The sequence below is a fragment of the Vanessa tameamea genome, chromosome 11, assembly GCF_037043105.1.
Source record: "Vanessa tameamea isolate UH-Manoa-2023 chromosome 11, ilVanTame1 primary haplotype, whole genome shotgun sequence".
Taxonomy (NCBI): domain Eukaryota; kingdom Metazoa; phylum Arthropoda; class Insecta; order Lepidoptera; family Nymphalidae; genus Vanessa; species Vanessa tameamea.
The window spans coordinates 6,054,902-6,069,060 of record NC_087319.1 but is presented as its reverse complement, the minus strand read 5'-3'; the positions used below and the strand labels follow the sequence as shown (position 1 = coordinate 6,069,060).

At 31.3% G+C, this 14,159-nt stretch overlaps 1 protein-coding gene across 1 annotated transcript in view; it reads left to right on the top strand.

Moving 5' to 3' along the window:
* Positions 1-393: 393 nt before the first annotated feature.
* LOC113400808 (potassium channel subfamily K member 1-like) overlaps positions 394-14,159 on the top strand; it is a 45,811-nt gene continuing 32,045 nt past the window's right edge. Inside the window, exon 1 of the mRNA XM_026640479.2 lies at positions 394-546. The gene's annotated coding sequence lies outside the window, so the exon portion shown is untranslated. The remainder of the gene's footprint in view (positions 547-14,159) is intronic.

Sequence of the window (14,159 nt, the reverse complement as noted above, 5' to 3'; positions counted from 1 at the left end):
CTTGCGTTCTAGATAGATGTATAAAAAAAGAAATCCAAACAGAAAATAATAGGCAGCTACCACTGATATAGAAAAAGTCATATACAATGCTAGTTTATTTTTATGTTTTGGAGGTTCCAATAAACAAGTAAATTTACAATATCATAATATATATCTACTTATACTAATCAATTATATGAGGACGTTATGAGGTACAATAAAATCTATTTATAATATTAAATTATTATTATAAGATTTAAATACACTTAACCCTTACATTTCCTCCGTAGTTGTCTACATCAAACTCGTAGTGAAATCGTAGCAACGTAGAGTCGTAGAGGGTAAACAAGCTTTCATGAGAGCAGCCTCTTTCTGTACACACTACAATAAAATAGGTAAGAGGCCACAGACGGAGTTTCAGTGCCCTACCAGTCGCACGTTTTCTCTTTATTATAAATTTATCACAAATATTCGTCAGTATTCTTTTGTTTCTAGCCAGTGTAACAAATAAGTATTAAGTTTTAAGCGATAAAACAAGCGTCATTTTTCAAGGATAGTCTGTTGTTGGTGAGTATATTTAATTAATAGAACTGTTTTGAATTTAACCACATGTTTTCTTTTGTGACACGAACATTTTATAGAAAGTTTTTTTGTTATAACTTAAAAAAAAATCTGGGCTACGTTAATACTGTTTGTATTAAGTGTATTAGTTTATAGTTTTAAGCGATCTTTTTATATTTCTGTATATCTAATATAATGTAATAATAAATTGTAGAAGTTAGTTTAACACATTTTGTTTAATATTTACTAATATTTTGTGGGCGAATAATCCTAAGACCAGTAAACTGAATGATCGAAGTAATAATGTATGTATAGTTTGTACTCAATATAGTAGTTATATGTACAATAAAAAAAAATAACATAAATAGTTAAGCCAATAAAAAAAATACAGGATTATTTTTAAATTTATATTTGCTAGATTAAATGAATTCTTTGTTGATAAGTGGTCACTATCCCATAAACACTAGCATTGTAAGAAATGTACCTCCAGTTGTAGCACTTTTAATGAGCTATCAGTCACGGAATCTAAGGTGCTATGTCCCTTAATGGGTATACCTGTTACACCAGCTCTATAATTACAGTACTGCCCTTTGGCATTCGATTATCTGATGAGTAGATGGTAAATATGAGCATTGAATTGAATGTGCGTCTGAATTCCGGATTCAAAATATTTGTTGCACAGATTTCCGAAAATTAAACCGATGCCCACTTTTATTTCTAAAAGTGAATATTTGTTTTTATGTTTTTGGACTTTTCCGTATCTTTTAGTTGTGAGTATTTATTATTAGTTCATACGTAAGAAATTATTTTAATATGTTTAACATAGAGCATTCACATTATCATAGGCAAACGCATTATAAATTTACTAAATACATTTTTCATTAAAATGATATGAACGTTATCCTTCTAAAAAAAGAAGCGACTTAAAGCGTCTTAATTAAAAAATAAATAAATTATTACAACCACGCTGGTTAATCCCCGGGTCGGACTAATAAAAAATAATTGGATTTTTTTGTCAAGAGATTCTTATTAGCAGACCGGGGTTTGATGTTAATGGTATTAACTCATGATTCGGAAAGGCCGTAAAGCTGTTACTCCTGCGCCTGATCTTTTTTCAGTCGTGTGGGTTTTGCCGTCCGTTGGATTATGAGATTGAAGGGATGGTAAGTGCATACGTGTATATTGCCCCACATAAGAATTATTAACACTGTCGTTCGGTAACATACCGAACAAGTATTTATTATAAGTAATTATGTAGATTGGTAGGTACGTCACTCTTTCTAGAAAAATCTTTCATGATTATATGAACTAATATATATATATTAACTCAAACATTTAAGTACTGTATAAAAATTATAATTTATTAAAAAGCGAATACTGACATCATTATGCATAAGTTAATAGAATTGTGGGAGGTTTCTTTCCATTAATATGAACCCTTCAAATGCGATTACTCAAATCGATTGAGTACGAAATTACATGATTGAATGGAACTTTTTAATGATAGATTTTTCAGGCCAGTTTCGTTGTAATCGCAAAATATTCCCAAATCTTACTGTGACTTCTTCTATATTTTTAAAAATATTTTGAATGAGCTCATCTACGTTTACGTTAATAATGATTACACTCGCTCAACAGACGGCCACTTGTAAATCTAAATTGCTTATTTTGCAGTATTTTTTTCAAAATGAACTAAAATTATGGTTTGATTTTGAGTCGTAACTTAGTTCTTCAGATCTATAGACTTAAATTTTTGATAAACTCAGTAAACTATGCAGTATACATAGCTTACTGTCTTTATTCACTTTTATACATGGTACTTAAGATATATTCGTTGAGTAGAAAACATACTGCCGAGGACACAATTACACAAGATAATATGAAATGCCATTAATTTATCAATTGACTACCTTAACAGAGGCACTTCACAGATTTCTTACTGTCTGATTTAAATTTTTAATGTACAACGCAATAGGAATATATGTGAAGATTTAACTTTTAAATTTTGAGGTTTTATCTTAAGAAATGTGTGACGAATATTTAATATTATAAACTATCCGGGTAAATGAAGGAGCCGAAATGGCCCAGTGGTTTGAACGCGTGCATCTTAACCGATGATTGCGGGCTCAAACCCAGGCAAGCACCACTGAATTTTTATGTGCTTAATTTGTGTTTATAATTCATCTCGTGCTTGGCATTAGACATAATATATTTTTGATTGTCTCGGTGATCGGCCATTGATCGGCCAGGTGAAAAGTTTCTGTAGAATCGAAATTGGAAGTGCCTAAACTCGCATGCATCAATCATAGATGCAAAGATACCATACTAACTGGACATAATACTTTTAAAAAAAAAAAAAAACAATCCTTGAGTTCTGTTGTAAATAGTTAAGAACGAATTGATATATTTATTCATTATTTAGAGAAGTTTGATAAGTAAAGCATACTTTATATAAGATATATGTTATTCCGGGCACATTGACAAGTGTCACGCTCGTTTCACGGTGTATGTAATGTAATATTATCATTAACATGTCGCGATATATATATCGCAGTCATCTGGTTGAATCTGCTATGATTGTATGACTAGCGCGTTCATTGAATGATGCCATTTAATCGTATGACTAAAGGACAACTCGTCAAGTTGTTTAATGTAACGATCAACGTCTTGACTGAACGTCATTTAGCATAGTCGTTGAATGGGATATATCTGACTTTGTAATGTTTGGTTAGGTTAGGTTAGGTTAAAAAATGAACGTTTTACGTCCACTCTGTTCAAAGGGCTATGTTACAATCCGCTAATTAGTTGGACGTTGAGTGACTCTTGTTCAATCAATGTTCGTCCCTAGTCATTCAATTAAATATCATCATTCAATGAACACGCTAGTCATATAATCAAATAGCAGATTCAACCAGATGACTGCGTAATATATATTGTTTCCTTTTATTATTTGAAGAGCCACGTTTTAAAGAATTCGTAAATAATTTTGTTAAAAAGTTTTCAATTTCAATATTTGCTACATCAATCAAGTTTTCTATGAATCGTTCATCATCAATCGTCTTCAGAAATTGTACTCATACTCTCCATATTTATGTTTAGCGCTTTGAGACATGAAATGAACATAAATAAACGCAATTTTTTTTTCAATATAGTAAAGAAACTCTCCGATCAAATACAAAATATCTTCGTGTCATGCCCTAAGAGACTTCAAATCTTCAAAGCTCTTTGAACTTAATTATTCAGTCGCGGTTTTCGAAATTAATGCTTTCTGGAGATAAAACGGGATCGCGCCACAGTTATGATTTTGTTCAGATTAGATGACTTTTTTTGATTGAATGCCTATTCGATTTTAGAGTCCTTTCAATTTTTTGACTTTCTTAATTTTCTGTTTTATTCCTCTCATTTAAATGAAAACAATCATTTTAGGCTTAAGAAATCAATAAAATATGTTAAATTGCACCATACCGTTCCAATTCAAAAATAAAATCTAACTGCGACTTTAATGTTTGATCTCGGATGCAATTAAATCGGATTATCTTAGTACTTAGTTGGTGGCTATGATAAGGGTCTATAACGGATGCCCTTATAATATTAAATTAAATATGCATGTAGAATATTAATACATAATCGAAACTAGAAACTCATTGTTATAATAATACAGTATTTTACTTTAGTCCATTAATGGTATCAGAAGTCACTAATACTAGCCTTTAAATATTAATACCAAAAACCGACTGAAGCGGAATAGCTCTTTATTTATGAATAAACATCAACTAATTTATGAGGAATGATATATTAATAATGGGATAACAGATAATTTATTAAAAAGGAAATGGATCTACTTGTGATTTATGAAAAATTTGTTTGCCTAAAATATTTGTTTCAAGCATGATGGTCTAGTCGATTTGTTACCCGATTATTATTTTTTTAATTTGACAAAATATTCTTGTCTATATCCGCATTTCACTTATCCGTCATTTGTAATTATTCGATATATTTATAATAGGCAAGTTTGTAGATGAGCTAACTATTAACTATTTTATTTTATTTTATATTAACTATATAAAAGTTTCTTTTAAATTAGCTTGTGTTATAACCAATATTCTCGCAAATAGTAGGCATTTTAAATTATTACAACAACCATACAAATGTTGAACCTAGGTAAAATTTTAATCGAAAATTCGTTGGATAGCAATTTTAAACACCGTCAGAATATAGTTTAACGTTGGAGGAAAGTTTTAATTGGGGATATCCCTAGATTATTTACTTGCTCGCTTATTGGTCATTTTGATTGTTTCAAATTAATGAAAATAGTATAAAAAAACAGAGGTGTCGTAGGACACCTGGTTGAAACGAAATTGCTCTCTTTATGTTTAATGTGATAAATAATAGACACAATGAAATAAATTAACAACTTTAACGTTATAAATAAAATGAATGAATTAAAACTAACAAATAATAAGTATAAATAAAAAGGTATATAAGAGCAAGAGGCATAGAGAAGAAAGAGAAGTAAAGGTCACTCTGCTGTAAGCTGCGTAAAAGATATTCGTTCCAAATAAAGAAACATTATAGATCTTTTATTTCTTTATAATTATAATACATGAACTGGGTTTTTGTATCAGTTTGAGAGTGTAGGTAACATACCACTAACGAGTAACTCAACCGCTGAAAAAAAGTCATTGTATTCCTGTGTTTGGTCTATTGATCCCTAGATTGGTTGCGGGTCATTGACGACTTAAGAATTCGCGTATATTTTTTACAACGCCAGTGTTTATTAGGTGATCACTTCATCAGGTAGCTTAAACGGACTAAAAATGTATATTTGCTCATGCAATAAAACAATTTATATAAATTATAAAAAATTAAACATCCAGTGTAATGAATAGATGTTAATTAGGAATAGATGTTAATTGAACAGGTTATAGTCTCTTTTGAAATAACAAAATAATATAACTATTTGTCTTAACTTGTGGAAAAGAAATCTATGATTTTCCTAAACAATTGATTTTCAAATAATAATTTAATCATTTTTTTTGTGACTGTAATTACATTTTAAAGCTTCTAAGTTTTGTAGTTCTGGTAAAAAATTATCTAACTGCTCCCTTCCATAGAAAGACGACGGTTATGATCATAGCAAGCTGATGTAATCATAGGATTATATAGGATAATCAACATATTCACCCGATTTTCATCCCTCATCGGCACGGATCGGAGTGAGTGCGGAATCGTTTCCATATAACGCATCCTGTGCTCCGCTTATTGTTCGGCGGAGCTCTCCTCAAGAGGCGAAGGTGATCTCGCTTCTCGCACTCCTTACGGAGACGTTCGCAACACATCGAGCTTTCTAGTGTTCCCACTGTTTCCCGAGGACGAGGGTCTGCTGATAAACTCTCACATCCATTTATACAGAATATCCAAAGGCGGAAAGCGATATCGCTGCACCAAGCGGATGGCTACATTTCGCTGCGAACTTTGAACGTTAGTTCCGCAGAAACGGAAGTCCGACGTTAACCTCTCCAATTTAAGCTGGCAATTGATTTCCATAAAATCCCTTTTGTAATAGCATCTATATAGCTTAAGCTATGTATACTGGTATTTAAATACCATGCGAAGTTTATTCTTCCGAATTGAACGAAACCAACAAAACCCACGCGCATATACTATCGAAGTTTCTCATTCCATTAAATCATGAGGTATATTTATAGTACGCAGAACAACAAAGAATCAGAAGTAGTATAATTTGGTATCGATCGTAGACAAGGTCAAGGACAACCATCGCCCCCACCAGACTGATATGTCTAGGCCGATTTTTATATCAATTGAATTCCACGACTCCGACGAATCGTTCTCTTGTTAATACAGAAATGGCATATTGTATTACTAATATATTTTCCCATATAATGAATATTATACAATGTTTATAATTCAAACAAATTCAAGTACAGGTTAGATATAGCATGAATAACTATTTAAAATGGGAAATATAGTTTGTTTTCTTTTTTTTTGATACGCTTTCACGACTTAAGAACTGGACCAAGCATTGTTGAAATTTTACATACACATTGTCAAGGGTACAAAAGCAGCGCGCGGAAACTTGTACATAGATAAAATAGTAATAATAGTACATATTAATCAAAGGGAATATTGTATGTCAGAAGTGGAATCGATGACGGTATTGATATTAATGAATTAGTGCCGTTTTATCGTAATAACTATAATTAGTATTAAAAATATGTAAATTGGTACTATTCTTTCAATTTCTTTACGATATCACGATTTATATTCCAAAAATTGTAATGTCATAAATGTTGTCAATACTTTTACTATTAGGTCATTATATATATGAAATTGGCGTTTTGTACGGGAGGAATATAATATATATATTTTTTTCGTAAAATATATTTAATTAATCATAGTATGCACTGTTGTTATCTATGCACTTTTGCCATCATAGGTAGTTAATTGATCCCTTTACTGAAAATGGGGGCGAGAATCGATAAACTTTTTGAAGGCGGTTTGGACTGCCGCATCGAAGTTGATTTTTTTCCATGTAAGAAGTTGTCCTAATTCCAGAAAATTCGGTGGATGTCGCAGACATTCCAATTGTAGCTCAACTAACTTAGTGGTTGTTTGTTGTGTAGTGTGTGATATTGCGTTGTCGTGAAGCAGCAGTGGCCTAGAGCGATTGACAAATCTCGGTTGTTTAGCAGCTAGTTCTTCCTTAATGGTTTGCAGTTGCTGTTAATAGATATCTGCCGTAATTGTTTGGCCAGCTCTTTTGTTTAGAAAGCTCTAGTGAACGGTACCGGCGCTAGTCCACCAAACTCACAAGTAACTTTTTCTGAGTCAATTTTCGTTTAGGGCAGGACTTGGCTGGGTCTCTAGGGTTCAGCCATTCAACGAGCGCTTCCGATTATCGTACAGTATCCACTTTTTATCACAAGTAATGATTCGATTTAATATCCCTTCATTATTGTGTCGGTTGAGCAAAGTAACACAGCAGTCGACGCGTGTGTTTGCAAGTTCGATTCACTCAATTCATGAGGTACCCATCGTTCAAGTTTTTTTACTTTCCTGATTTGCTTCAAGTGGATTATTATCACTTACCCCGAAGCCTGAAGCTATCTCTGAAGTGCTCTGTGATTGATCCGCTTCCACAATAGCCTTTAATTCTTCATTCACTTCATTAATTCTACTTTGGTCTCCGGCCGTCCACGGGGTTGGTTCTGAAGGTCGAAATTTCTAGAAAGAAAACGTTGAAACCAAAAACGTACCGTGCTTTCTTTTGCGACACCAGCGCAGTACACATCATTAATCCTTCGAGCTGTTTCTACAGCACTGGTGCCACGATAGAACTCGTACTCGTAAATATACTGATATTTCATGTTTTCCATTGTGCGGTAATAAGCGACGCTGAAGAAAAAAAGAAATAAGAAATAAACAAAAGTCATTACTGTTTTCAAAACTCAAATGTTTTAAAAATCAGCTAAATGAATTTATAAATTTGAATTTGGAATTCTTAACCAAAGAGGAGATATTTCAGATCAAAGTGGTCAGTACGACAAAACGCTAATTAAATATGTAAGGACCTAATATATATTATTTTTATCATGTATCTGTTATTTGTATCGGCTCGTTAGACTTACCATTACGATCTAGAGTGATTTTATGAGCTAAAACTAAAATATATTTTAATATTTAGTTAAAATGTTGCATAATTATGTAAAAAAAAATATTTTTAACAGTATTATATGTAGTCTTTTCTAATGCATTCTTAAAGTACGTTTTTTTCAAATATAGGTATAATTTGTTTTGTGTTTATCAAATCAACAAAATATCATTTCTTGTTATAGATACTAATTTTTAAATAAGGAGCCTGTATTTATTTGGTTTAATGACATTTTTTGCATCCTTAAAGTATTCCTTATCAACAATTACTATTGGTACATTACAAACCAATGAATAACCAAACATTTACTTTTTTAAACAGCTATAGATAAATAAAAACTTCACGTTCGGTCGACCGCTTATCGAGACGAACAATCTTTCACGACGTACCGTTAGTGCCGTTAGTAAAACCATATTAAATAAGTATTATTTTGTTATTCTATCACCGCTTACCTGTATATACATGTTTTATAACTTTTGAAAATTTATAATACAAAAAAAATCTATGAAATTTTAAACATTGTTTCACATTTTTAATCAAAATGTGAAAGTGACGGCCGAATTTTGTTCGGTTTTTAATTGTATTTATTTAAATAATTCTTGTATTTTGTATTGAGTTTAATAAGAGATTATTGTTATTTACAGCACATTGTATCGTAATCGTTTGGCATTAATAATATCCGCTAATCCAAGAGCTGGAGGATATAGGTACATACGAGTATATCACGTTTATGTCGAGCATCGCTTACGCATATGCGTAATGCATATGGTATATACCATTGTATATTGTAGGCGTTTGCTTCTCTTGTTGATGATGATGTATCAGACGTTGGATAATTGTAAAGATGTGATCACTGCGAAAATCCTAGAATGATTTCAAAGGATCTAATTTGTAATAAAAGGAAACGGATATTTAAGGAAGGTTAACACAATCGTCCGAGCTATTTTTAGGATCATTGAAAAAATTCCAGCTTGGAGCTTTGGAGTAAATGGAAATTTGACAAAAATAATCTGTCATTTTTCCAAATGAAGGTTTTTTTTCTATATACTGGCCCAAAAAAATGTGTGGTTGGTTTCGCCAATTATGTAATGTGATGCATAATATAAAACACAGTCTGGACGATATCGGAAATAAGCCTCTGGGCACGATATATGCCGAGAGCACGAAGCAGTGATAACAGTTAATACTATTTTAAAATCTATAATTTTATTGACTTATAATCATTTTAATTTGTAATAAATTAAGGTTATATCATATTCGACGATTTTAACCATACTTATTCTTAGGAGAAAATATCCAATTGGGCCGAATTAATACGTTCAGTGCACAAGTAAAATTATGTTCTTTAAGAAATTATCAGCTTCCTTCTTTTAAAATATCAAGTCCTTCTTCAAGTATCTGATTTTCCGATACATCTTTGTTTAATTCGCAACATAATATCGAAAATGATCTCACAATCATTTAAAAATAATTATTACTTTTTTGTGCTGACAGTAGCTGTCTATATCACAACTTCCTTTGAAATGGTTGTCACAATCGAATGGTTTCCTTAGTGGCTGATATCTTGCGAGGTATAAAGTCTATATAAAATAGCTACTTATATTGCATAAACATAAATAAAAATGTACAATATATATGTAAAGACATGATTACTTATAAATTATAATACGTGTACTTTTTTGATGAATATTCTTTTGGATTAGTTTAATGTAGAAGGTAAACATCTTTTTTGAATTATCCTTAACTTATATTGCCCTTCAGATCAAAAAAATAAATTGTGAGCAGGTTCGTGGTTTATTAGCTTCAGGAGCTGGCGAGTTGGCTGACCCGCTCTTTTGAAAGCTTAGGTTAGAGCTACGCCACGATTACGATAGCTACGCCAATGTCTGTCCACCGTGACGCTTAAACCACTCAGCCGACTTGACTGACAAGTACCTTCACGCTTAACAACTGAACCGACTCAGGTGACATTTGGTACGGAGATAGTTTGAGTCCTGGGGAAGGAAAAAGGCTACTCTTTTAATTTATCCCTCGAGGAGGTAAAATCTGTGGTGACAGTTTGTGTGATGTAGGTAAAGTTTTATAAATTTCGCGCGGGTAAAGCCGCAGGTTCAGCCAGTAGTTAAATATATATGACAAATTAAATAGCATTATCATATCGAGTTAATTATTATTTGGCTGTTGTCAACTTACTGAGAGTTTTAATGTGCCTATTGTTTAAAAGCTAAGGGTAATTACGAACGATTACTGTATTTTACGATGTTCATCGTCTTATAGGAGCGAATTCGAAAAATCTGTTTAAACAAGATTAAAATTATGGCCAACGTAATTTAGATTTTTCAAGATTTGTTGATTCTAATTCAAATATACATTTTTTTATTTTCATTTGTTTACAACTATAATGGAACCGTGTAAATCCGCTTTTATTACAATCAATAGCAATTTCGATTGCTACATATTGCGCTTGTTATACATACATACATTTCTTTAATTTATAATACATACATTGTAATACATACATAGTTAAAGTTTAATGATGTTTTAGGACTCAATTCGACCATTTTTTATTAAATAATACTTACTTTTCATTTGATACGTTTTAGTCCGCTCCTTTTATATAACTACTAAATAGATGCATAAAACATTTCGATGTTAACGTTCACAATATTTAAATAGACAAATATAATTACTATTTGAATTTTTTACGGTGGCTTGTCAAAACTGTCTCTCTTGTTAATTAACTGCACTATTAAATTTACAGTATGTCAGTTAAAAGCTCTTTGACGGTTTAGCTTTGATTATGATTTTCATTGGTGAATTCTAGGTGGTTATAATATTAGAGATTTATTTAGACTATTCGTTGTAAAGCTATTTACTAGCCCAAGGTGCCACTTACTCATCATATATTCTACGGCCAAATAACAATATTTAGTATAGTTGTGTTCCGGTTTGAAGGACAACTGAGCTAGTGTAACTCCAGGCACAATGAACAAAACATTTTGGTTCACAGGGTTAGTGGCATATTTGTGATATGAGGTAATTTTTTCTTACAGTATCAATCTATATGGGCAATGAAGACCACTAATGAGATGGTTAATCAGATGGCTAACTTGCTATCCCATCTACCAATATGACATAAGAAAATAGATTTAACAATTCCGTTGTCTAGTCTATTTGCGATCGCACTTCTCGTTTTTTTTTTTTTCGATATTTCCAATAATTTGATTAGTTATTTCGAGCCTTTTAAATATTTTATTGGCTTTAAAGGTCAGTAAAAGCTGAAGGTCACTATTGTTTTATTTTAGATTTGTGATATCGATGCTTTGGTACTACAGTGTTCAGGCTAGCTAACGGTCACAGATCCCGTAAACCTGGGTTTCTACTTGGTTTGAGTTAGTAAAATGTCATTGTTTCGGTCAAGACTTTTTAGTACCAGTCGGACTGTTTAGAAATTGTGTTTACATTTCTGTTTAGGAAATGACGAAAAGCCTATGTTATCACGCCTGGTTTCTTCGATCGTGTGCAAACTTCGAAAGTGGCAAATATTGGAGCGAACTGGCGTCGCATATTTACTCATACTTTTCAATTTCCAAATTATATCTATGACCTTTTACTTTATTTATTTACAGTAAAATACTTGGACTTTATGGAGTAATGGTGCATAGCATTTTTAAACATATAATATTCCATCTTTGTGAGGAGCACACAAACATGGAATATTATATGTCCTGACAGAAGGGCTGGTTTTCGCTCTCCCCTGCCACTATTTCTGGTCACATGGTAATGTGTTGTACAGAATTTGAAAATTATTTACGACCAGCCTTGTCCGAAGCCAACCTCTCTTGGGAATGCCTTTGCTGGGTGGGTATCCTGCCACTATACGTGCTTATAAATTATATCCTCGATGGTATTCAAGATTGTACTTACTTAATAACGAGTTCTATACAGTAGGCTCTTACGGCACGTTTTGAGATTGATTAGCTCTATTCTATTGAACTAAAACCACTCATATGCATCTCTCTGGTACTAAAATAGATTCATTTGTGTTGCAATATCAACTTTCTTGTTATTAATTTTCCTTTAACTAAGAGAAAGCTGCTCGCTTCTCTGTTATAAAATAGGTTCGGTTAGAAATTATTGTCGTAAGTTATGTTATAGATAAGGCATTTATATTTATCCTTCTAACAAATAATATACCAAAAATTACCACAGTTCTGCTACAAAAAGCAACTGTAAAAGTGTATTTAATTATTAACAAATTAATTCCATCTTTTTAATTTAGTAGTCAAGCAATGAAACAAAACTTAATACTTTATAGTATTGGTATCATAGCTAACTACTCTTCGAATCTTCCTTACATTTAAGGATATGTAATTTAAATTATAACACGGTTCTGCAGACTGTCACACCCGAGTCAAACATAATGTTTTAATATTTACTCTGTATGTATGTTCAGTAAATACTACGTTTACATCAAACTTTAATCGAATAGTATCATACTATTACAGCATATTAATGTGGTACATACTTACGGAAACAATAAGTTATTTGTTTTTTATAAAATATTGCGTGTTTCATTAACGTAATGAGATTAAGTTTTTCAGGAAACGATTTGTTAAAATATATAAATAAACAAAGTATAATATACCACAGATAACTTACGTACTAAACTTTTCAGTACATCTCTAAATATATTTACTTTAGAAATTACATCAATATACAAAACAATTTAGTTAAATTTAAATTTAATAGATCTTAATAAGACCATGTTAATAAAAATGAAATAATAACCAAACTTTTTAAGTTTCGAAATATAAAAAAAAGGTTTCATATGAATCCTATCAAGAATTAACCCAACCCATATTTATAAATGACAGCTCGACGGCCAGTCCGACTCTGAAACGGGTTGGAAAAAGTGTTTTCAGTTTAAAAATATCTACAACTTGAAAATGTTAAGAGTAGAAAGCGGCTTTTTCTATTTTGTATCTTCTCTCGACGCTACATTTTAAGAGTCCTTCAACTCATATTAAAGGCTTTTCTTTATAATGAATTATTGTTACCAATTTTAGTTAAAACTTTAGAGTACTTCTAAAATAATCTTGACTTAAAACCTAATTAGAATAATGATTGTAAGGTATGCAAAAGCATACATATATATAGTTCTTACTTAGATCAAACAGTTTTCTAGTTTTAACATAGCGGTCGCCATTTTAACTTTACCATTTCTGCATTGCTTATTACGAGTATGTAATTTTTCACGTTCTTTGATGTTCAATACTGTAAGAACTTAGTCTTAACTCAGAAATAAAACGATGTTTAAAAGTTTTTCTTATATTATTTTATAAGAATTATAAATAATGTTTTATTAAATACGCAGTTAAAAATACCTATATATATATATATATATCGAGTATCTCTCAATATTTATGTTACCAGATTAAAAATATAATATTATAATGTCTAATAGGCAAAGTGACAGATACTCGTATGTAACATACAGACAATAATAATTCATATAATATTTAATATAAAGTATTACATTCTAATTGAGTCTAAAATAAGTATGGGTCTATTTTCTGCATATAATATATTAATACATAACATTTGCTTTAATACAAAATCCTAGGACAAGAAAACCTCATATCTATACTAATGCGAAAGTAACTCTGTCTGTCTGTCTAACAACTGATGACAAACCCCTAAAACGCGAGCTAAGCCACGGGCGATAACTAGTAATATATCAATCTAGAAGTGTAAATGCTAAATATCAAGAATTTTACTTAAAGTTTTACACTAATGTTTTTTTTAAATTGTCATTGTTTCTGAAAAAAAAAAGGCAAGCCCCTTAATAAAAATAGACAGCCCGTATAATATAGACAAAATTAATGGATATAGTACTTTCTAAATGTCCCGGACGTCCTCTAAATTAGGACAAGTCAGAGATAAC